Consider the following 23,572-nt stretch of genomic DNA (forward strand, 5'->3'; position numbering starts at 1 on the left):
TCTCTGATACATGTCTGTCCTTGGCTTGCTGCATTGTTCCAGTGAAGCCCAACGCAAACTGGAGGAACAGCACCTCATCTTCCGACTAGGCACTTTACAGCCTTCCGGGCTGAATATTGAATTCAACAACTTTAGATTTTAAACTCCCCCTCCCCCCATCCCCACCCCGTTTCTCCCCCCCCACCTTTTTTTTTCAATAATTTATATAGATTCTTCTTTCCCCACCTATTTCCATTATTTTTAAATCTAAAACTAAAACCTTGTTAGTCTTTTCCACCCCACCCCCACTAGAGCTGTACTTTGAGTGTCCTGTCCTCCATTCTTAATTAGCACTTTTCTTAGGCAAATACCACCACCTTCAACACCTCTTTGATCCTTTTGTCTGTGACATCTTTTGATTATCTGCTCCTATCACTGCTTACTTATCTCCACAATCACCACACCTTCAACTTCTCTCTCCCACCCCCCCCCCACCCCCACCTTAAACCAGCTTATATTTCACCCCTCTCCTAACTATGCTTCAGTTCTGCCAAAGGGCCGTGAAGGCTCGAAACGTTAACTGATTTCTTCTCCACCGATGCTGCCACACCTGCTAAGAATAAATTCAGAGTCTCATGGCACGTAGAAACGTTGTTTAAACTTGGCATTCGTTTAAATCGTGTGTGTTGAAGTGATGCATTCCCTGCAATGACTTCCCGGGTGTTCGAACCTGGTCCTGATTTCCAGAACTGCCACCACCTCGAGCGTAAAGATAATGCTGCATTAAGATGGGCTCGTCCGGGAATAGAACCCGGGAGCTCTCGCATATTCATGCAACGAAAGTCCCAAAGCGAGAATCATGCCCCTAGACCAACGAACCACCTGCATAACAAAGCGCAAACAAGGAATCCTTTCATTGTCAGACAAAGTGCATCAATCATAAGCGAATTACAGTACATGCTGGAATTCTTTTCCAATGTTTTATAAACCCCGGGGACGACTCCAACCAGTGGAGAGTTTCCCGCCTTACTTCCTTTCACTTCAGTTTCGCTGGAGTTCCTTGATGCCACATTAGGTCAAATGCTTCTTTGAACTCAAGTGCAGTCACTTGCACCTCACGTCTTGAGTTCGGCAGTATTATTCAGGTTTGGACCAAGGCTGCAATGAGGTCAGGAGCTGAGTGACCCCGGAGTTTCTAAAACATTGGAAAATATTTCCAGCATGAACTGTAATTCGCTTATGTTTGATGCACTTTGTATGACAATGAAAGGATTCCTTGTTTGCGTTTTCTTAGGCAGGTGGCTCGTTGGTCTAGAGGCATGATTCTCGCTTTGGGATTTTCGTTGAGTTGATATGCGAGAGGTCCCGGGTTCAAATCCCGGACGAGCCCATCTTAATGCAGCATTTTTATTTCGTGCTCGAGGTGGTGGCGGTTCCGGAAATCAGGACCCGGTTTGAACACCCGGGAAGTCATTGCAGGGAATGCATCACCTCAACACACCTGATATAAATGAATGCCAAGTTTAAAGAGCGTTTCTCCGTGCCATGAGACTCTGAATTTATTCTAATGCATCAAATGAGGGAACTGTCTACTTATGGATTCATGTGGGAGACTGATTGCACTCAGTTTCAATCTTGACTGAAAGGACAAGCAGAGCTGGGAACCCCAGTGTTTCATTTTAATTTACCTCATTTTAGCTGTGTTCCGGTGCTTGCAGTGAGCTGGGAGGGGTTTCTTTTTGCTACCAAATGCTTGTATGTTCCGGTCTTTCCGCGGTGGGTTTTCACACTGTGTAGAAACATGTTGGATATCAGGTTGAAGTGTTGAAGCGTTTCACATCAGTCGGTTTACAACAGTCCGTGATCTGATGTGATGCACATTTATTTTAATGACATAAACTACGTTTCCATCTTTACACATCTGGCCGAATATTCAGTGCTTTTACCAAAGGGGATCATTTATTTCAACGGTTCATGGATGCAAAAAGTATAGAAGGGGGTTTAATAGACCGCAGTTTGCGACGAGGTGGCCGAGAGGTTAAAGCGATGGACTGCTAATCCATTGTGCTTTGCACGCGTGGATTCGAATCCCACCTTCCTCGTTACTTTATCAACTGTTTCCGCCTTATTGCGACGATTTTGCAGAAGCTCTGCCTGGAATCACTGATGTGATTCTCCAACCCAAGTTATGAGGCCAGCTTGCTTCGGCTTTCCTTGTAAGATCTTGGATTCGATACTTTTGTTCACAATAACATGGAGATCCGACTGAGAGTCCATTCGACATGATATTTCCATCTCTCTCTAAGGAGAAACATTGGAGCAGTGGAAATATTCCGGGGACTTGGGTTCATTTCCCACCATAGTTGCTGATGGAAATTAAACTCAATAATTAAAACCTGCAATTTAGCACTAATCTCAGTGGTGGTTCTCGGATGTCTTCCCTGGTCTGGCCTCCATATGAGTTTGATCCTTAACTGCCCGCTGAGAAAGACACTGAGTTCAAGGACAGTTTGAGATGTATTACAGAGACTGGCCTTGCGAGCGATGCTCACATCCCCTGAAATAATGTTTTAAAAGGGTGAATGCGCACCTCACTGATTGGATCTTCCATCAGCCCCTGTAATGGACAGACGTGTTAAATAATAAAGCGCTTTGTGACGTCAAGAAAAAGATCAATTCAGAACATCTCAGTGAAACCGAGGCTCAAACCCACATCTGCGAACAGACGGAAACCAGAATGTTGGCAGTTTTTACAGAGCGATATTGTTGAGCTGAATGTTCACACTGGAAGGCTGTAAAGTTCCTCATTGAAGGATGAGGCGCTGTTCCTCGAGCGAACCTTGAGTTTCATCGGAACATTGCAGGAGTCCGAGAACCGAGTGATCAGGGTGAGAGCCAGGTCGCCATTCATTTCGTTTCACCAGCTTGACTGTGTGGATGAGTTGTTGGACTTTCTGTTAACTTAACCCACATTCTTGGCTATCAGTTTTGTCGCAGGAAAATGCCACTTCAACACTTTCTGTCAAAAGTAACCCCATCTCAACTCTTACTGCCCTGAGAAACTGCCACTTAGACATGTGATGACCAGTAATTGAAGTGAGCACTGCCTAACTTCCCTGACCGTTAATTCCCCCTGAGCTTCTTTACTAAGTCGAATTAAAGCTGAATTTCTGCAACTCCTATAACACAGCTAAAATATGGTCAAGTAATATGAAGCTGTAACCCTCCCGCCCAACCCACCAACATCCGCCGCCACAACACGTCCCTCCCCTCAGTGCATCCCCCCAACTGCCACCACACTCGCCTCCCGGACCCACCACTCCACCCACCCCGGCCCCACAGACACCCCCAGTTCTGCCAGTCTGAATGTTCTTTCAGACAAGCCTACAACTCCATGTTGAAATCAGGCTGTGAACATTTCAACCCGATAGGGCTGTGTTCAAATAGGGTCACATGGTTTTCATGGTTCTGAAAGAAAACATACCTCGGAGACTGTTTTAAAAAGTGGACTTTTTTTTCCTTTGAGAAGAGAAGGACCAACTGCTTGATGTTGTCACGGATCAGTGCTGGGGGAGTTACTGTGGAACACTGACCCCATCTCAAGGACTGCACACCCTGACCTTTGCCTTGAACCATTGACGTTTAATGTTTGGCAAAATTGTCCCCTTTCCTAAGAAGGGTCATAAGGACTCGAAGCGTTGACTTTGTATTTATTTCTCCCCACAGATGCTGTTAGACCATCTGATTTTCTCCAGCATTTTCTGTTTTTGTTTCTGATTTTCAACATCCCCATCATTTTGCTTTAATTTCCCCTATTTCTCTTTTTAATATCGTGGTTTTCTATTATGAGTGTATGTGTGTATGTGTGTTTGTGTGTGTTTGTGAGAGAGGGAGAACGTGTGTGTGTGTGTGTTTGTGAGAGAGGGAGAGCGTGTGTGTGTGTGTTTGTGTGTGTGTGTTTGTGAGAGAGGGAGAGCGTGTGTGTGTGTGTGTGTGTTTGTGAGAGAGGGAGAGCGTGTGTGTGTGTATGTGTGTGTGTGTGTGACTTATGGTATCTCGAAAGATTAATTCGCATAATTTCAGATCCATACTGAATGTTCATAAGCTTTATTTTTCTATTCTAAATACCTTTTTTTATAATAAACAGACAAATTTATGGTTAATTGAAATAATCCACTTTTAAACCTATTTTATTCTCGGGAACACTGGTGAAGGTAAATAATTGGCCATTTTGGTGAGTGAAATGAACATTTGAGCTAATGTTGCGACCTGTGGAGTAGTGGGACTAGACCAACGGCACACTCCTCCCATCCCGCTCGTAACAGGGCGCTCACTAAGAAACTTAGCTCCAGGTCACTGTCGACTCCTTCTGTAAAGCAGATGACATATTGGGCTTCTCACTAAACATGCAGAAAACTAAGATCCGATACAAATATCCATGACTGACGAAGACCCCCAGAAACGGCTGCACACAAAGAGCTCTACTGAAAGGTCAAATTATGTTTTTTCAGTGAGTCATAGAAGTGCCCTTAGAGCAGGTTAAGCAGCATTTCCTGTGTTTCAATGGTAAATTCGGATCTGAATTTAAAAGGAAAGGGTAAATATTTGTAATACTCATGAGCTCCGTCCGCCGCATGACAGAGGCGAGCTCATTTCTCGACCTAATCACTGAGAGACACAGACACAAAGAAATAAAAATAAACAAGAGGGAAACAATGGATTAATTTGATTCCAATTACGGTCCCCTGGTTAATGTTAAAAGAAGCACCATTGCAATGGATCAACAGACGGATTTTCAGGAAGTTAAATTCCCAATGACCGATCGATGGACCAGAAGCTGGGAACATATGAGAGTTGCACGGTTGTTAGCATAGTTTAATGGGAGCTGAGTTGACCAGCGGTTTGTCATATGTTTTTATCAAGAAAGGTGAAACCGAGCTTTATTCCAGTAACGTGGACCAGCGGGCACAGAGCTGCCCGTGTGCTTTGGAGGAGGGCAAGTCTCCCCTCCCCTCAGAAGCTGCACTGGGTATCCCCAAAAACTGATGGCACTATCAGCTGGCAAATAACACGAGCAGCAGCTGCCCAGTTAAAAGGATTTGCAACTTGTTGCCGAAACCCGGGATTGAACCAGGGACCTTTAGATCTTCAGTCTAACGCTCTCCCAACTGAGCTATTTCGGCTGAGAGTATCTGACGATGGACTGCTAATCCATTGTGCTTTGCACGCGTGGGTTCGAATCCCACCTTCGTCGTTACTTTATCAACTGTTTCCGCCTTATTGCGGTGATTTTGCAGAAGCTCGCCTGGAATCACTGATGTGATTCTCCAACCCAAGTTATGAGGCCAGCTTGCTTCGGCTTTCCTTGTAAGATCTTGGATTCGATACTTTTGTTCACAATAACATGGAGATCCGACTGAGAGTCCTTTCGACATGATATTTCCATCTCTCTCTAAGGTCAAACATTGGAGCAGTGGAAATATTCCGGGGACGTGGGTTCATTTCCCACCATAGTTGCTGATGGAAATTAAACTCACTAATTAAAACCTGCAATTAAACGCTAATCTCAGTGGTGGTTCTCGGATGTCTTCCCTGGTCTGGACTACATATGAGGTTAATTCCTAACTGCCCGCTGAGAAAGACACTGAGTTCAAGGACATTTTGGGATGTGTAACAAAGACTGGCCTTGCGAGCGACGCTCACAGCCCCTGAAATAATGTTTTAAAAGGGTGAATGCGCACCTCACTGATTGGATCTTCCATCAGCCCCTGTAATGGACAGACGTGTTGAATAATAAAGCGCTTTGTGACGTCAAGAAAAAGATCAATTCAGAACATCTCAGTGAAACCGAGGCTCAAACCCACATCTGGAACAGAAGGACACCAGAATGTTGGCAGTTTTTACAGAGCGATATTGTTGAGCTGAATGTTCACACTGGAAGGCTGTCAAGTTCCTCATTGAAGGATGAGCCGCTGTTCCTCCAGCGAACCTTGAGCTTCATTGGAAGATTTTGTGACTGGATTCAAACTCAAAATCCTGTCTCAATGACATCTCAAATAATGCTGTCGGCTGCTTGAAATCACAGCAGTTAAACTTTCTGCCTGATCATGAGAGCGATTGTGACGTTTACAAAACGAAATCATTTGATAAAATAGTTCAAAAACCATTAAGTTTGAAATCCTGTGAGGATAAGTCAAGTTATTATGAGAACTCTGCTGAGAAAGCTTCATTGGACAGCACAGAAATCAGGTGAAGAGTCTGAGTAAATCGACACCAGCGAACAAGTCAACATCAAAACTGAATCAACTCTTGTGAAGATCAGTGAGGAAAAGCTGAGTGCTCCGTGCACCATCAGCTGATCAAGTGGATGCATTGTCTGGATAAAGCGTTCTGTTTAGAACAGGATTTATTGACCTGAGTTGAGCAGGCACGTTATTGCAGAACAAATAAGTCACCTCTAGATTTTCCCTTGCAAACATAGAAACTAGGAGCAAACTTCTAGTTTGTTGATATATTGAATTGAAATAAACTGGAATTACAGTGCAAATGAATTGATATTCAAAATCAAATCTTACTTTCAGGTAAATTACGTGGAGCAATAATATTACAAACAAGAACTCAAGTGACCTGTGAGCTCAAACACAGAGAGAGTAAATTTCAGAGTGAAGACTTAAAAAATTCAATTATTTGCATGTGAGGGTTAAGTGCAGAGGGGGAAGGAGCTGCTGTGTAATCTTAACCGAGATACTGCAGCAAAAGTACAAGAGGGAAGGAGTGGAACTCTCTAAATAACGAAAACTTTACTTAAATAGACAACTCATTTCAGTGAAATGTTGGGACAGCTGAGAGCTGTTGCCTACACATCCTGTGCTCTGTGGGAACTCCAAATAAGTCTGATGATAATAGTCAGATTCATAATACATTAGCGAACCAAGCAGAATACAGAAAGTGCAGAGGAGAAATGGAAAAAGGAAATTAGATCAGAAGGGAGAGCGTTTGAGAAAAGATTTGCAGTTAACAACCGAAAACACTGAAGATTTTTTACCAGCATAAGGGCAGTCACTTTAAGTGGGGCTGATTTGGAGATCCTGTCTGGGGAGAGGGCATGGCTGATGTACTAAATGAGAACATACAAACAAACTAATTAGCAGCAGGAGTAGGCCACTCAGCCCCTCGATCCTTCTCCACCATTCATTAAGACCCTGCCTGATCTGATTGTAACCTCAGCCTCACATTACTTCCTACCCCCAATAACCTTTCACTCCCCCCCTTGTTATTCAAGAATCTATCTAACTCTGCCGTTAAAATATTCAAAGACTCTGCTTCCACGAGCTTTTGAGGAAGAGAGCTCCAAAGACGCTCGACCCTCAGATAGAAAAGAAATTCTTAACTCTGTCTGAAATGAGCGACCCCTTATTTGTAAACAGTGACCCCTAGTTCCAGATTCTGCTACAACAGGAAACGTGCTCTCCACCTCCACTCTGTCAAGACCCTCAGGATCGTAAAGGTTTGAATCTAGTTGCCTCTTACTCTCCTGAACTCCATGTGATACAAGCCTAACCTGTTCAATCTCACTTCATAAGACAACCGGCCCATCCCTGGTATTTGCCTCGTAAACTTTGCACTAAACCTGTCATCACAAAACAAGCGGATGCTGCTAATGTCATTGGTGGGGAAATTGGATAGGGTGAAAATAGATGAAGTGGAAGCTATCACAAGGCTGGCACCGCTCACAGTAGAAAAGCTGCTCAATCAACATCGGATACATCTTGGATTACTGAGGGAATGAAGGGTGGAAATAGCGGAGACTCGAGCCACAATCTTTCAATCCTCCTTGGAGATGGGAGTGAAGCCAAACAACTGCAGATTGTTCATGTTACATCCGTGTTTAAAATGGAGAGGGATAAATCCAGTAACTACAGAGCAGTTAGTCTCATGCTGGTGGTGGGGAAATGTTTAAAGACAATAATCCAGAACAAAATTCATTGTCGCTCGGTAGAACATGAGTTGATAAATGATAACCAGCACAGATTGGTTAACAGAAAATCAGCACTGAAGTACTTAATACAGCTCTTTGATGACGTGTCAGAGAACATTGACCAGGGACGTGAGCATGATGAAGTGTGTCTGGACTTCCAAAGGGATTTGAACAAGTCCCACATAATGAACTTGGTAAAATTCCAGCAGCTCGGATTAAAGGGGCAGCGACAGCATGGATACAAAATTGAATAAGGGACATAAAGGGTAAAGTTGTGGCGAGCTCTGAAGAAGAGTCATATGGACTCAAACGTTAACTCTGTTTCTCTCTGCACAGATGCTGCCAGGGCTGCTGAGTTTTTACAGAATTTTCTGTTTTATTGTACATTTTAATAACTTCCAGCCTATATTCAAGTTTGCTGATAACACTAGGTTAGGTGACATGGTTAGTAGCGTATGTGGGAGTAGCAAGTTTCAAAGGGTCATTGACAGATTCAGTGAGTGAATAAAACTGTGGTCGGTGGTGGTCATCACTGGGAAGTGTGAGGTCATCCATCTTGAACTAAAGAAAGATCCGAGAATTTCCTAAACAGTCAGAATCTTGGGAATATGCCAGAGGAGCTGAGAGTGAGAGCTGAGTGAGACCGGAGGGCGGAGAAAGAGTCTGCATAGATATGTAGATGTTCAAGTGAGTGGGGATGAAATGCAAGTACAATGTAGTAAAATGTCAGAAATGTCTCTTCTGCAAGAAGCATAGGAGAGAGGAATTTTACTTAGATGGAGAGAGACTGCATAATCCTGTGGTACAGAGGCATCCTTGTACAAGAATTACAAAAAATGTTTAGATGACATTGCAGAATGCTGCAGTACAGATGGATATGGGTGCCTCTGTATAAGAATCATTGATAAAAAGTTATTATTTAGGTGCGTCAAATACTTAGGAGCGCATGCGAAATGTTGGTCTTAATTGCAAGGGGACTGGAATAGAAAAGCGGAGAAGCCTTTTTGCAACTGTACAGGGCATTGGCGAGACCACACCTAGAATAATTGGTGTTGATTTGGCCTGATTACTGAAGGATGGACATAACTTGCATTGAAGGCAGTTCCCGAGAAAGGTGACTGGGGTATCCCCTCGACTGAGGGGGTTTTCTAATGAAGTAGAGTTGATCAGGTTGGATCGAGACTCACTGGAATTTCGAATGACTTAACAATATGATAGTGAATAGTAGGTGGCCACACCGGCCATTTGCGTCTGTGCCAATTCTTTGGGGTCAATGGGCTGAGGGAATTGGCTCGGATGTGTTCACAGAATTTACAGCTTGTGTCCGTCTGTGACTAAACACCATGTTCAAGATTGAATTTTTGCATTAAGCTCATGCAAATAACGGACATGCTTGTGGGCAACAGAAAATGCTCCCTTTTGGCATTAATGAGAATGTTAATAGCAGAAGATGGTTTCAATCCATCGACCTCTGGGTTATGGACCCTGCACGCTTCCGCTGCGCCACTCTGCTGCTTGGTCTTTAATGTCTACTGTTCCATTATAGTTTTAAAGTGTTTCACATGTTTAGAATATATTTCCTGCTGTGGAATTGTGCTCTCTGGTGTTGAGAAATGTTCTTTGTTGTTGTGCAAAATGCTTCCCTGTAGTACAAACGTGTTCCCGGTTGTACAAATATGATGGCCGAGCCAGCGAATCTCGTATCCATTGAATTTTTAAAAAAGTTCCGCTCTTGTGCACTTCTCAGCTCTGGCCAGTAGATGTCAGCACACTCAGAGAGCGACAGGACAGAGAAGAACCGTTCATATTTTATTGGACGGCGAAGGGAGGTATTTGTAATTACTAACGGTGAAGATGACATTTCATAATATTTTGTTATACCAAGCAGAAGTTATAATGTTGTGCTGAAACCGTCAGGTTGTAGTTTTGTATTTGAGAGTGAGATACATTCTTCACTGGCCTTTTCTGGCCCATTTTGTAAATGTGGGATTCAATATCTATGTCACTCACTGGTACTGTGTGAAACTGAGAGACATTCTGAAGCTGTCAGTCCTGGTTACTGTATGTGAGTGTGGAGACATTGTCAGTGGATCTGCCAATATGTTTGGATTTATTCTGTAACAGTCACTCTCTTGGACAGTATATTTGTGTTATATTCCATTCCTATCTGTATCAGTATTTTCTGATACTGAGAGAGGTGGTTTACATTCTGAAACTGATAGTGGAACTGTATGTGGAAGGATTTTGCTCCATCAGTCAGCTTCTGGTGCTGAAAGTGAGTGTTGGAGTCTTTCTGTGTCTCTCATTCTCTGGTACAATATACCTGTGTCATATTCAGACTGCATATTGTATTTTCTGGTATTGTATGAGGACACTTTTTGAGCCTTCCCGTAGAACTGCAGGTGTGCAAGTATTATGTACTCAATCACTTTCTGGAAATGCAAATGAGTTTGGGACTCATTCTGAATCTTTTAATGATGTGTGTGTGTTTAACTCTATCAATCAGTACTTCTGCATGTGAACGTCGAAGTCATTCTGAATCTGAAGTCTTTGGTGCCCTTTTTTTATTCATACGTGGGATGTTGGCTTCGCTGGCTAGGCCAGCAGTTATTGTCCATCCTTAGTTGCTCTTGAGAAGCTGGTGGTGAGCTACCTTCTTGAGCCACTGCAGTGCATGTGGTGTAGGTACATCCCCAGTACTATTCGGAAGGGAGTTCCAGGATTTTGACCCAGTGAGTGAAGGAACAGCAATATATTTCCAAGTCAGGATTTTGAGTGTAGTATCCATTCTCTATCCGTTACATACATGTCAGACTCTCGTAACGTGTGTGAGTATAAGATTCAATACAGATCTGTCAATGGCACTCTGTATCTGTGATATTGTAAAAGAAGTGAGGGAATCATATGTTTCTTTCATCACTTGGATCTGTTTGTGAGCATGAGATTCATTCTGAATCAGGTCTGTCAAACTTTGGTATAAAAAATAGTGAGGTTCAATTGGTGTTTTTCAATCATTGGTATTGTATGTGAAAGTGGAGTTTATAGTGTGTGTGCTAGTGTGTGGTCTCCCATTTGTATCTGTCAGCATCTGTTACTCTATGTGATGCTTGGACTCTTTCTAAATCTCTCAGTGGTACAATTGGTGTGTCATATTTCTTTAGTATCACTCAGATTCAGCTATTGTGAGTGCGTGCAGTGAACAGCCTGTATCTTTCAGCATCTGGCACTGAAAATGTGCCTGAGAATTATTCTCTGTGTGAGTGTGGGATTCATTATATAACCTTCAGTCTCTGGGACTAATTTTATTTTTGTATTCATTCCACATACATTTCCAGCAGAGAAAAAGGCCACTGATATGGTAGCTTTAAAGCAAACAATGGTATTAAATATCTGTCACTGTGCATACAATTGTGAAAGATAATGTATCCTTTAATCTGATCCTGGAGTGGTCCGCAAGTGTAACTCCAGCTTGTACGAAACGATTTGATATGTGGCATTGTGTCTGATTCTGAGTCAGAATTTCCACACAAATGCAAAATGGAGCTCAGTCCTGAATTGGTAAAGTATCTTTAATTTGACACTGTGTGAGGATTGAGAATTAGCATGAAGTTTATAGCTCAATTCATACTCATCAAATTAATATTGTATCTCAGTTTCTTAATCAGGGTGAGTTTTAACTAGAATCTGAGTTTGGATCTCAGGTTATACTCACTTTCATAATATCTCAAACTGATAATGCACTTAAGGTTTGGATTTGCATCTAATGTATGTGTCAGAACACAATGTGGGAATTAATAATGCAATTTATAAACTAATGATGTGTGCAAATATTGGACCGTTGCATAACATGAATCTCAGTGTACATTATTAAGGTTAAGACTGTAAACTTGAAATTGGAAACATGCATCAGTTTTATTTGACATTTAGTTTGTAGCTAAGGCTGTAATATTGTGGGATTGGCCTGGTGCAAATTGTATCGTGGGTGAGAATGTGGATTACCCGTCTGTGGTACTGAGTCGAGATAACATTGGAACAACGTCTATCTCTCCTGCGCTGTTTGATTGATGGATGGAAAGTGTGACTCTGGAACTATTTCTGCTGTCTGAGACTGTGAAATTGATGTCCTGTCTGTGTCTCTGCGCTCTGTCAGTGATAATGTACGGACTGTTTGGGAGGAGCTGGCGGGAATCTTCATTCTAGCTTGGCTGGAGGAAACACCATATTTATTCTGGTTCCTTCGATTATTTGCCTGTTGGAAAAAAGTTTATTTTAGGACTCAAGTGCAGGTGGGGTGGAAGATACAGATTCCATCAGTTTGACCTCTATAAATAATCATTGTGAATGGTTTGAGAGGCTTTAGCCAGGCTCTAGCTCTGATTGGTCAGTCCATTCTCAATCTAAATCTTCAACCAATCGGAGAGCCAGGTAGCAGGAATTGGAAGTGCCGATTGGCTTATATTTTCAAACTCGAAAAGCCCGCCAATTTGAGGGAAAAATAGGTAATAGCCAAACGGCTTAATTTCCTGGCAATTTTAATCTCACACTTTAGGAGCTGTAATATTGCATTTTGCGTCACAGAATCCTGGCGCTATTTTAGGAACAGATTAAATGTGTCAATCTGTTATCTGTAACCGGCTGTAACAAAGCAGCGATTTAAAACAGAGCCAATCTCAGCTCACTGGAAACGCAATACTATAGGTTACCAACCGACTCCTTCACACAGGCTTCATTGGGACAGAGAGAAACGGCTGATTTCTGATCCTGTCCCCTGAAAGCGGCCGGGAATGTTACAATCTGAAGAGCGGAGCGCTCCAGCAGCCACACGCTCAGCATAGCTGCTCTTTCTCAGGAGCCTGTGAACACGTCCCGCGGGGAGCTGCAGTCCAGCCCGGGAGGAGCGAGACTTGACTTTGGCTTTGTCCTGGGCTCTACCGCCGGTCTTTCTACAATCTTACACACACTTACACCACGAATGAAGAATTCCTCCCGCACTCACCCTTCCCCGATCTTCTGGGGAATGCAGTCGGCCACTTCTGAATGGTCAATGTGTTCGGAATCTCGTTGGGTGGCTTTTGGAACCAATCAGAGTGCAGCCTATTTCATCAACTTTCAAAGATCAATGAGAAAATGGGCCGGAGATTGACTGAACCAAACTGGCAGAGCGGAAACGGGTTTTCAAATTGAAAATAAGCGCCAATGTATTTGAAAATGGCTGAAAAAAGAGACATGTCAAAGCTTTTCCTTCTGTACTCAACAGGACACTCCCAAGAAAACCAATACAAGGGGAAGACAACAATTTATACTGATAGAGAATATACTTCAGGGTGGAAAGTGACGGTCTTAGGCCCGGTCATGAGCTTGTGTGATACACAGCGCGAAATGATCTGATCAGGGTAGCCATTACCCTGCAGGATGCCTTTGATGAGCCCGGTTTCAGCATCAAGCTTGCACGGTGAACAAATGGCTCGGGTCCTATTTACAACGTTGCCGATAAGACCAATCTTACAGAGCGTGGAACTATAAGAATCCCAACGCGTATATTGACCAGTGAAGGTCGGCTTGCGGTAAACCTGCTAGAGAATCCTCTGGAAGATTCCTCAACTAGTGTGTCAAGGGAGGGGAGTTATTTTGACTGCTCCATTTCATAGGTGAATTTGAGCGCAGGATGGAGCCCATAAAGACATGTAAGGAAATTGTTACATGCAACTGCGGATATAAATATAGCAAACGTATCATCCACATATCGGAATTAGGCGAGAGGGAGGAGGTGAGGCGTCTTTCCAACCAAAGCCCGAATTTTACGTTCGAAAAACGTGATAACGAAAACGTTTGAAGTATTTTATTTTGTTAGTCCTTTATTTCCTTGTTGGAAATCTCCCCACACTTTCTGTTGTTCTTTATCTCATTTTGGAAACCACAGAGATTACCTCCACGCGTCCGGAATTGTGGTCTGACCACGGGTAAGGCTAAAAAATACACCGCTGCTGCGATGGCCGGGAATCGAACCCGGGTTAACTGCTTGGAATGGAGCTATGCTCACCACTATACCACCATCGCACACTTCTTTACATCACAGTCAGCATTTATAGTACCGCGAAACACACTATATCTTTGACATTTTGTTACTGATTGATAAACTGTTTTGCAATAACTCTCACCATGTTCATCGACACCAACACCCATCTCGGACCCTCCACCCCTGCCTGTCCCTCCGTCCCCACCCCATCTTCCAATCCCAGCCCCGGCCGTGTATTCACTATACCCCCTGACCTTCCCCTCTCTGACGCTGAACGTTCAGTGCTCAGCAAAGGACTTAGTTTCATACCCTTACACCCTCAACTCAATTAATTTCGGGCTCGGCACGATGCTGAACTCTTCTACCGCCGCCTTCGTCCCCGTGCTCACTTCTTTGGGCAGGAGTCCTCCACCCGTTCAACGGATCCTTTCACCCACCTCCAGGATTCTCCCTCCACCTGGGCCCCTCCCTCTGGATTCTTACCTTCTCTTGATCTTTTCATTGAGAACTGTCGGCGTGACATTAGTGGTCTCAATTTCTCTGCTCCTCTCACCAATTCTAACCGGTCTCTCTGAACTTACAGCACTCCATTCTCTCAGGTCCAACCCCAACATTGTCATCAAACCCGCTGACAAGGGTGGTGCTGTTGTTGTCTGGCGCACTGACCTCTACCTCACGTAAGCTGAGCGTCAATTCACAGACACTTCCTCCTACCTCTCCCTGGACAATGACCCGACCACTGAACATCAAGCCATTGTTTCCAGGACTGTCACTGACCTCATCTCCTCTGGAGATCTTCCTCCCACAGCTTCCAACCTGATAATCGCCCAACCACGGACGGCCCGCATCTACCTCCTACCCAAAATCTACAAACAGAACTGTCCCGGCAGACCGATCGTGTCAGCCTGTTCCTGCCCCACGGAACTCATTTCTCATTATCTTGACTCCCTTCTCTCTCCCTTTGTCCAGTCCCTTCCCACCTACATCCGTGATTCCTCTGACACCTTACGTCACATCAACAATTTCAAGTTCCCTGGCCCCAAACGCTTCCTCTTCACCATGGACGTCAAATCCCTCTACACCTCCATCCCCCACCAGAATGGTCTGAGGGCCCTTAGCTTCTTCCTTAAACAGAGGCCCGAACAATCCCCATCCATCACTACCCTCCTCCGTCTGGCTGAACTTGTTCTCACACTGAACAATTTCTCCTTGAACTCCTCTCACTTCCTCCAAATAAAAGGTGTGGCTATGGGTACCCGCATGGGCCCCAGCTATGCCAGTTTCTTTATGGGGTGTGTGGAACATTCCTTGTTCCAGTCCTACTCCGGCCCCCTCCCACAACTCTTTCTCCGGTACATCGATGATTACTTCGGTGCTGCTTCATGCTCTCATCGGGACCTGGAAAAATTGATTAATTTTCCTTCCAATCTCCACCCCTCCATCATTTTCACATGGTCCATCTCTGACACTTCTCTTCCCTTCCTTGACCTCTCTGTCTCAATTTCTGTTGATAGACTGTCCACCAATATCCATTACAAGCCTACCGACTCCCACAGCTATCTCGACTACAGCTCCCCACACCCAGTTTCCTGTGAGGACTCCATCCCATTCTCTCAGTTCCTTCGCCTCCGTCGCATCTGTTCTGATGATGCTTCCTTCAAAAACAGTTCCTTTGACATGTCCTCCTTCTTCCTTAACCGAGGTTTTCCACCCACGGTCATTGACAGGGCCCTCAACCGTGTCCAGCCCATCTCCCGCGCATCCGCCCTCACACCTTCTCCTCCCTCTCAAAAATATGATAGGGTCCCCCTTGTCCTCACTTATCACCCCACCAGCCTCTGTATTCAAAGGATCATTCTCCGCCATTTCCGCCAACTCCAGCATGATGCCACCACCAAACACATCTTCCCTTCACCCCCCACTGGTGGCATTCCCTAGGGTTCGTTCCCTCCGGGACACCCTGGTCCACTCCTCCATCAGCCCCTACTCCTCAACCCCCACCTATGGCACCTCCCCATGCCCACGCAGAAGTTGCAACACCTGCCCCTTCACTTCCTCTCTCCTCACCGTCCAAGGGTTCAAACACTCCTTTCAAGTGAAGCAGCATTTCACTTGCATTTCCCCTAACTTAGTCTACTGCATTCGTTGCTTCCATTGCGGTCTCCTCTACATTAGAGAGACCAAACGTAAACTGGGCGACCGCTTTGCAGAACACCTGCGGTCTGTCCGCAAGAAAGACCCAAACCTCCCTGTCGCTTGCCATTTTAATACTCCACCCTCTTCTCTTGCCCACATGTCTGTCCTTGGCTTGCTGCATTGTTCCAGTGAAGCCCAACGCAAACTGGAGGAACAGCACCTCATCTTCCGACTAAGCACTTTACAGCCTTCTGGACTGAATATTGAATTCAACAACTTTAGATCTTGAACTCCCTCCCCCATCCCCACCCCCTTTCCGTTTCTTCCCGCTCCCTTCTGTTTTTTCCAATAATGTATACGGATTGTTCTTTTCCCACCTATTTCCATTATTTTTAAATATATACCTGTAATGCCCTGTCAGTCTTTCCACCGCACCCCCACTAGAGCTGTACCTTGAGTGTCCTGCCATCCATTCTTAACTAGCACATTCTCTTAGATAATAGCACCACCTTTAACACGTCTTTGTTCCTTTGTCTGTGACACCTTTTGATTAACTGCTCCTATCACTGCTTGCTTGTCCATACTACCACTCCCCGCCCAACTTCTCTCCCCCCATCCCCCACCTTAAACCAGCTTATATTTCACCCCTCTCCTAACTTTACTCAGTTCTATTGAAGTGTCATGAGGATTTGAAACGTCGACTCTTTTCTTCTCCACCGATGCTGCCAGACCTGCTGAGTTTTTCCAGGTAATTCTGTTTTTGTTTTGGATTTCCAGCATCCGCAGTAGTTTTTTGGTTTTATTCAGAATAATTTCCCGGCCCCGCTCTCTGGAATCAGGTCTGACAGTATCTCTCGCGAAGAATCAAACATTAACTCTGTCCCTCTCTCCACTGATGCTGCCAGACCTGGAACAGGGCGAACATTTCGATTCCAATGTGACTTCTTCGCCAGTTCCGGGAGGCTCTGTTTCACTCGCCGCAGATGCTGCCGGAGCTGCCGAGTTATTTTCAACAGCTTCTTTGTTTTTATTTCAGAATGTCAACAAAGCCGGGCCATTCAGGAGAGACTTTAAAAATATTGTTTCACGCAAAGATAGAGGTGTGAAACTGTCTTCCCTAATAAGCAGTAAATGCTGCCTCAATGAATAATTCCAAATCCGTGAGTAATAGGTTTTTTCGAGGCAACAGTATAATAGGATATGGAATCAAGGCAGCTGGATGGAGCTAAGACGCAGATCAGCCATTGTCTAACTGAGTGTTGGAACAGGAAGGAGGGACTGAATGACCTTCTCCTGTCCCTCCACAGATACCCGGAACTCTGGGCTCAGACACTCTCTGTCTCCATGGATCCCCGTCATTCTAGACTCGGGCACTCACGTCAGGATCACACTTCACAGATAATCACTGACATGATCGGATTCTCCCGCTTTTATAGCTATATTTTCAGCTGCGGTACTTTTAAAACTCCTGTTTTATAATTAGAGTGAATTTTACTGTTTTTATAAAATGAACGACATTGAACTTGCGCCTAACACAGGGATCCAGGCAGGGATGGAATGTCCAACTTAGAGTGAGTGAAGACGAGTCTCTGAGGTTGAAGAGTGCACCAATATCTTCAACATCTCAGGAGGGCTCGTCCGGGAATTAAACCTGACAACTCGAGCAAACTAATTTAAAGAACACCCCTAAATGAGAATAATACCACTAAAGACTGGAACAACGAGGCAGCCAGGGACGCTACATGAACCAAAGATAACTTTCATTGTCTCCCAAATCCTTTTAACCAACCTGTCACATCACAATTGTTAAGTCAGAAAATGCAAGAGTTACACCACAGCTCAGGTAGTAACAAGGAATGTGAAACTGGGTCCATGTCTCACATCGATGACCTTTCACCAGAACTTGGAAAAGTTAGTTTTGTAATTAGTTGTAAGCCTGTGTAAGGAAAGAAAAAAAAAATCAAAAGCGACAGCCTGTGATATTTTGGAAGCCGGTTAAAAAAATGAGAAAATAGTTTATGCTGCATGGCCAGAGAGAGAAACATAAGCTCTTTGATTTTCAACAGCACAAAATGAGGCCCGTCGTGTCCTTGAAAACTCTCTGTAAGATCAATGGAACAAGTAAAGAAACAAAGGATGTTTCTGGAGGAGGAGTGAATGGCAGATTGATGAACAACTGCCATCCGAAAATAAAAACACGTGGAAAAGGAATCTCGAAATAACCTCTGTAAACAGGAAAAGCGAAGTCAAAATGGGGCGCGGGAGGGAGGGAGAATGGGTGGGTGGGTTGGGGACACTTTTCCAGAGCGATATTGTTGATCTCAATGATCTCACTGGAAAGCTGTAAAGTGTCTAATTGAAAGATGAGGCGCTGTTCTTCGAGCGTACCTGAGCTTCATAGGAACATTGCAGGAGGCCGAGAGCCGAGTGATCTGCGGAAGAGCCAGGCCGCCAGTCATTTTGTTTCACCAGCTTGACTGTGTGGATGAGTTGGGTCGAGTTCCTGCTGATTTACCGGCGGAACTTGGGTATCAATTCAGTCACGAGAAACTGACACCCCGACAGCTTCTGTCCAAAGATACTCCAACTCCAACATTTACTGTCCTACTGTGTCCCTGAGTCACATTCTGCTGAGTAATTTATTTCATTCCTGCTCAAATCCCTGATTGTTAATTCCCTCTGAACCGGATTGCTCAAACACAAGAAAAGGCTCAAACTCGTCTCAGTGTAAATACCACAATACAGTTAAAGTGTGGATAAAATCAAATTAAACTGCGGGACTCCAGTTCCGTCGGTTTCTATGTTCTTTCAGGCACGATTGAAACCGACTGATTTCAGCATCAGGATCAATCCATATTCCCGTTACATGGACAAACCTTCTTTAACATTTGCGTGCATTTTCATCACGTGCGTTGCAGTGATATACTGTCTGCAATGATTTCTCGGGCTCTTAAACATGCTCCTGATTTCAATAAATGTCACCATCTCCAACGCAAAGAAGTTTGAAAAACCTCTTGGACAACGCACCCTGATCCGGCCAAATCAAAATCAAACTGTGGGACTCTCAGGCTGTGTTTAAACTTAAGAAAGCCTCTAGGACTGAGGTAATGGCAATCAGCACGTAAATGCATTGAATGGGTACATTAATGCTGATGAACTTCCAGAAAACTCTGGTGAACTCACTTCGGTGACTCTTCATGCTCTGTCCGGACCTGGAAAAATATATCAAATTTGCTTCCAATTTCCACCCCTCCATCACCTTCACATCGTCCATCTCCAACACTTCCCTTCCCTACCTTGACATCTCTGTCTCCATTTCTTGTAATAGACTATCCACCAATATTCAAATCCAGCTCACTGACCCCCACAGCTACCTCGACTACAGCTCCTCACACCCCGCTTCCTGTAAGGGCTCCATCCCATTCTCTCAGTTCCTTCAGCACCTTCGCATGTGTCCCGATGAGGCAACTTTCCAAAACGGCGCTTCTGTCATGACTTCCTTCTTCCTAAATCCAGGTTTCCCACCCACTGTGTTTGGCAGTGCCCTCAACCATGTCCCACCCATCTCCCGCGCCTCTAGTCCTCACACTTACCCCTCCCTCGCAGAACCACGATAGGGTCCCCCTTGTCCTCACATTCCACCCCACCAAACTCCATATTCAAAGGATCATCCTCCGCCATTTCAACCAACTCAATCATGATGCCACCACCTTCCCCTCATCCTCCCCGACCACCTCCCCCTCCCCCCCTCCCCCCCAAACCGTCAGCATCCCAGAGGGACCGTTCCCTCGGGGGCAACCTGGATCACTCCTCTATCACTCCCAACACCTCATCCCCTTCCCATGGCACCTTCCCATGCAATCGAAGAAGGTGCAACAATTGCCCCTTTATCTCCTCCCTCCTCACCATCGAATGGCCAGAATACTCCTTTCAGGTGAAGCAGGGCTTCACTTGCACCTCCTCCAATTTGGTCGACTGCATTCGCTGCTCCCAATGCGGCCTCCTCTACATTGGGGACATCAAACCCAGACTGTGTGACCACTTTGAGGAACACCTTTGGTCTGTCTGCAAGCATGACCCAGACATGTCTGTCACCTGTCATTTCAACACACCATCCTGCTCTCATGCCCACATGTCCCTCCTTGGCCTGCTGCAATTTTTCAGTGAAGCCCAACGCAAACCGGAGGAACAGCAACTCATCTTGCGATTAGGCAGTTTACAGCCTTCCGGACTTATCTTGAGTTCAACAGCTTCAGACCAGGAACTCTCTCCTCTATTCGCACCCCCTTTTAGTCCCCTTTTTTCCTAAATTTTTAAAAAAATTTTATCCACTTAGTTTTATTTTTATTCGTTTATCCACAACTTAATCCGCTTTTTACCCCCTTCTATCTCATTTTCTAACTTTTTATTCCTCACCACCGACCCCACCCCCACCCCATCCCCCAAAGGGTCCCCTGTTACCTGTTGCATGTTGTTCTTTCACACAATGCTACCCGTGTTTCCTATTATCACATTCTGCTTTCTGACCTTTACATCACTATCAACACCTTTTTTTAAGCCCTTATTGCTACCATCAAAATTACCTTTGTCCATTATTTCATGGCACCTTTGTCAATCTGTCATTTTTTCCCACTATCGCTGACCTTCTATCCAGCTTCACTTCCTCCACACTCCACACTTTGACTCTTGGGCTCCCTCCAGAAGCTGCATAGTTACAGAAATTAAATCACCACTCAGTCCCTTCATTTAAACCAATGACTGCTTCTTTAAGGAAGTTCTTCATCCCGATTTATAGAGTAATTTGATGGAACATGCGAATACGAAGCAGGGGTAGGCCAAGAAGTTTTCCGATGTTGCAGGGATGGGGTCAGACTGAGAAACCATGCCTGATGGTCGAGAATACAGGACGACGAGCCCGCGACAGATTGAGACAGATTAGGCAGTGAGAAACAGCTTCTCTTTGTGCAAGGCACAGGTTTTAAACGAATCAGTGGGGACATGAGGATTCATCTTCCCTGGTGAGTGGTAAGGATCTGGAATGCAATGCCTGGGATAGGTGGTAGAGGCAGCTTAAAATCGGTGCTTTCATAGTGGAACTGGACAACTGCCTGAAGAGAAATGTTTACATGGCTATGGAGAGAGGGCAGGGGACTGGGATAGCTGAGTTCCTGTTGAAGAATCTCAGGACAGACAAAAGGCTGAATGGTCTCCTTCTCTGCTGTAACTTTTCCACTTGTACGGGTGTGAGGTTCTCTCTGTATCACTTTGTCGCTGGAACAGGATTTTAGTGTGGAATTCATCTCCATTCTGTATCGCTCTGTCTCTTGTACACCGTGAGAGTGTGCGATTCAATGTGTATCAGTCAGTGTCTCGTGCCACCCCTGAGTTAATGATTCATTCTGGATCTCTCTGTCTTTTACTCGCAGTTTGGGTGTGGGATTCATTACATGTCTGTCAGTCCCTGAGACACTTTGCAAATCTGGATTCATTCAACCCAGAATATACCTCACTGAAAGTGGGCCATTTGTTCTAACAGGTAAACTGCCCGACAAGATCCTCCCTCTAGAATACTTCATGTAACATTCTCTGTTTATCCCTGAAATTCATTCTCCCTCCTAGACTTATCTAGACTTCCTTTAAATGCAGTTTATCTAATCGTCTTAGTTGCTCCAGGCAATAGTTGGCCTGTAACTGCTGCCGATTCAATGGGAATAAATTAACTAATCATGTTTTCTTAAATGTATTTCATATTTGTATTTCTATGTCTGCCCCATCACATCACATCACAAATTCCTCACATTGACCTGTTTCTGCAACACCGACAATGTGAGTTTCTACCGCTCTGTTGCGGCCAGTAGATGGCAGCACATTCTGATATAGTGAAGTTGAGAGGTCAGAGACAATCGAGAAGACTTGTTCACACGATTTGGAAAGGGACAGTTTTAGAAATACTATGAGAATGGAGATGACCTTTTCTTATATGTATTTTGTAACAAGCAATAGTTATCGTCTGTTCCTCGATACGATGATGACATCCACTCAGGGCCGTGAGTTTCTGCCATGGGGCTTCATGTGAGTGAACAGGCCGATTCTCGGTCCACAGATCATTGGACACATGGGGACAGGATGTCCCAAGAGGTAGTGAGATCCGGAGTGCAGGATTTGCTTCCTGTCACTTCTCCTCAGTCGTCGTTCTGCCTCATGATTGAGACCTTGTGACTCTGAGTGTGCTGCAGCTTGTGGGATGAGTTTTGGTCATTTTGAATGATGAGAAGCAAGCTCCTCGCGGTCATTAATATGAATGCTGCAGCGCTTGAATGAACATTTCAGAGAATGTTTGTAGCGTTTTCGTTGTCCTCCCCTGGAATGTTGGCCATTTGAGAGCTGAGAAAACAGGACCTGGAGGGTGCGACACTTTTCGACCATCCGGACACAGTTTGCAGTCCATCCAAGTTAATGTTTCAGGAGTTTGGCCTGAATGATTGATGAGCTGCATTCAAGAACGCCACTCCAGTTTGTTCGGCAGCGCTCCCATGGAATCTGGAGAGTGCCGCGGAGACATTGCGGATGGAATTTATCCAACACTCTTATGAGTCGCCGATGCACAGTTAAGTAATTATTACGTTGTATTCGACCCGTCAGCCGTTGTCTTGTGTGTGTAAGCGAGATACAGGCTTGTCGCCCCTTCTCCACTCCATTATTGCTGCATTCAGCCTCCCAAAATCTTTCATAATTTTAAAGACCCGTATGAGGCCAGCCCTCAGCCTTCCTTTTTCAAGAGAAAAGGTAGACATCCTGATAATCATGTCGTGCCTGTTTACCACTTGTTTATTTTTTCATGGAATATGGGCGCTTTTTGCAAGCCCAGCATTTGTTGAGCATCTCACATTATCCTTGAAGTTACGAGTGAAGCAAATTACTGTGGGTCTGGAGTCACATGTAGGGCAGGCAAGGGAAGGGCGGATGATTTCTTTCCGTAAAGGGCATTCGTGAACCGGGTGGGTTTTTACTACAATCGATGATAGTTTCTTAGCCGCCATTACTGAGCCGAGATTTCAATTCCAAATTTAGGAAATATTTTAATTTAAATCTGCTCTGTTGGGATTTAGACCCGTGCCCGCAGAGATTAACCTGGTCCTCTGTATTGTTAGTCCAGTGACATCAGATTCAGCTAATCCAGATTCAAGCGAAGATTGCAATTATCCCAAAGCATTTTATTAAACCGATTGATGCAAAGATTTTTGTTCCAGTTGGGAACATCAATAACTTCACGAACTTGATCAGATATTGTGGGTCTGTTAGGAACTACACAAAATACAAAGGTGAGTTAGAATCTAATGCACAAATTAACACGAGCAGGGAGTGTGAGAAAGAGCCCTGAAATGTTTGGAAGGAGACGCAGAAACTTCAGCTGACGAGTGAGACCGCGGTTTTCAGGAAGTTAAACAAATTTCAGCATAAAA

The 23,572-nt window shown here is 44.6% G+C and overlaps 3 non-coding genes across 3 annotated transcripts; 2 read left to right on the forward strand and 1 right to left on the reverse strand.

Moving 5' to 3' along the window:
- Positions 1–1,279: 1,279 nt before the first annotated feature.
- On the forward strand, positions 1,280–1,369 carry trnap-ugg (transfer RNA proline (anticodon UGG)). The gene is given in 2 exon segments: positions 1,280–1,315; positions 1,334–1,369. It is a non-coding gene; the product is annotated as a tRNA-Pro (tRNA).
- Positions 1,370–1,999: 630 nt separating this feature from the next.
- trnas-gcu (transfer RNA serine (anticodon GCU)) lies at positions 2,000–2,081 on the forward strand. Its single transcript has one exon. It is a non-coding gene; the product is annotated as a tRNA-Ser (tRNA).
- Positions 2,082–5,089: 3,008 nt separating this feature from the next.
- trnaf-gaa (transfer RNA phenylalanine (anticodon GAA)) lies at positions 5,090–5,162 on the reverse strand. The gene has a single exon. It is a non-coding gene; the product is annotated as a tRNA-Phe (tRNA).
- Between the last annotated feature and the right edge of the window lie 18,410 nt (positions 5,163–23,572).

Source organism: Cetorhinus maximus, chromosome 31 (assembly GCF_964194155.1).
Source record: "Cetorhinus maximus chromosome 31, sCetMax3.hap1.1, whole genome shotgun sequence".
Classification (NCBI taxonomy): domain Eukaryota; kingdom Metazoa; phylum Chordata; class Chondrichthyes; order Lamniformes; family Cetorhinidae; genus Cetorhinus; species Cetorhinus maximus.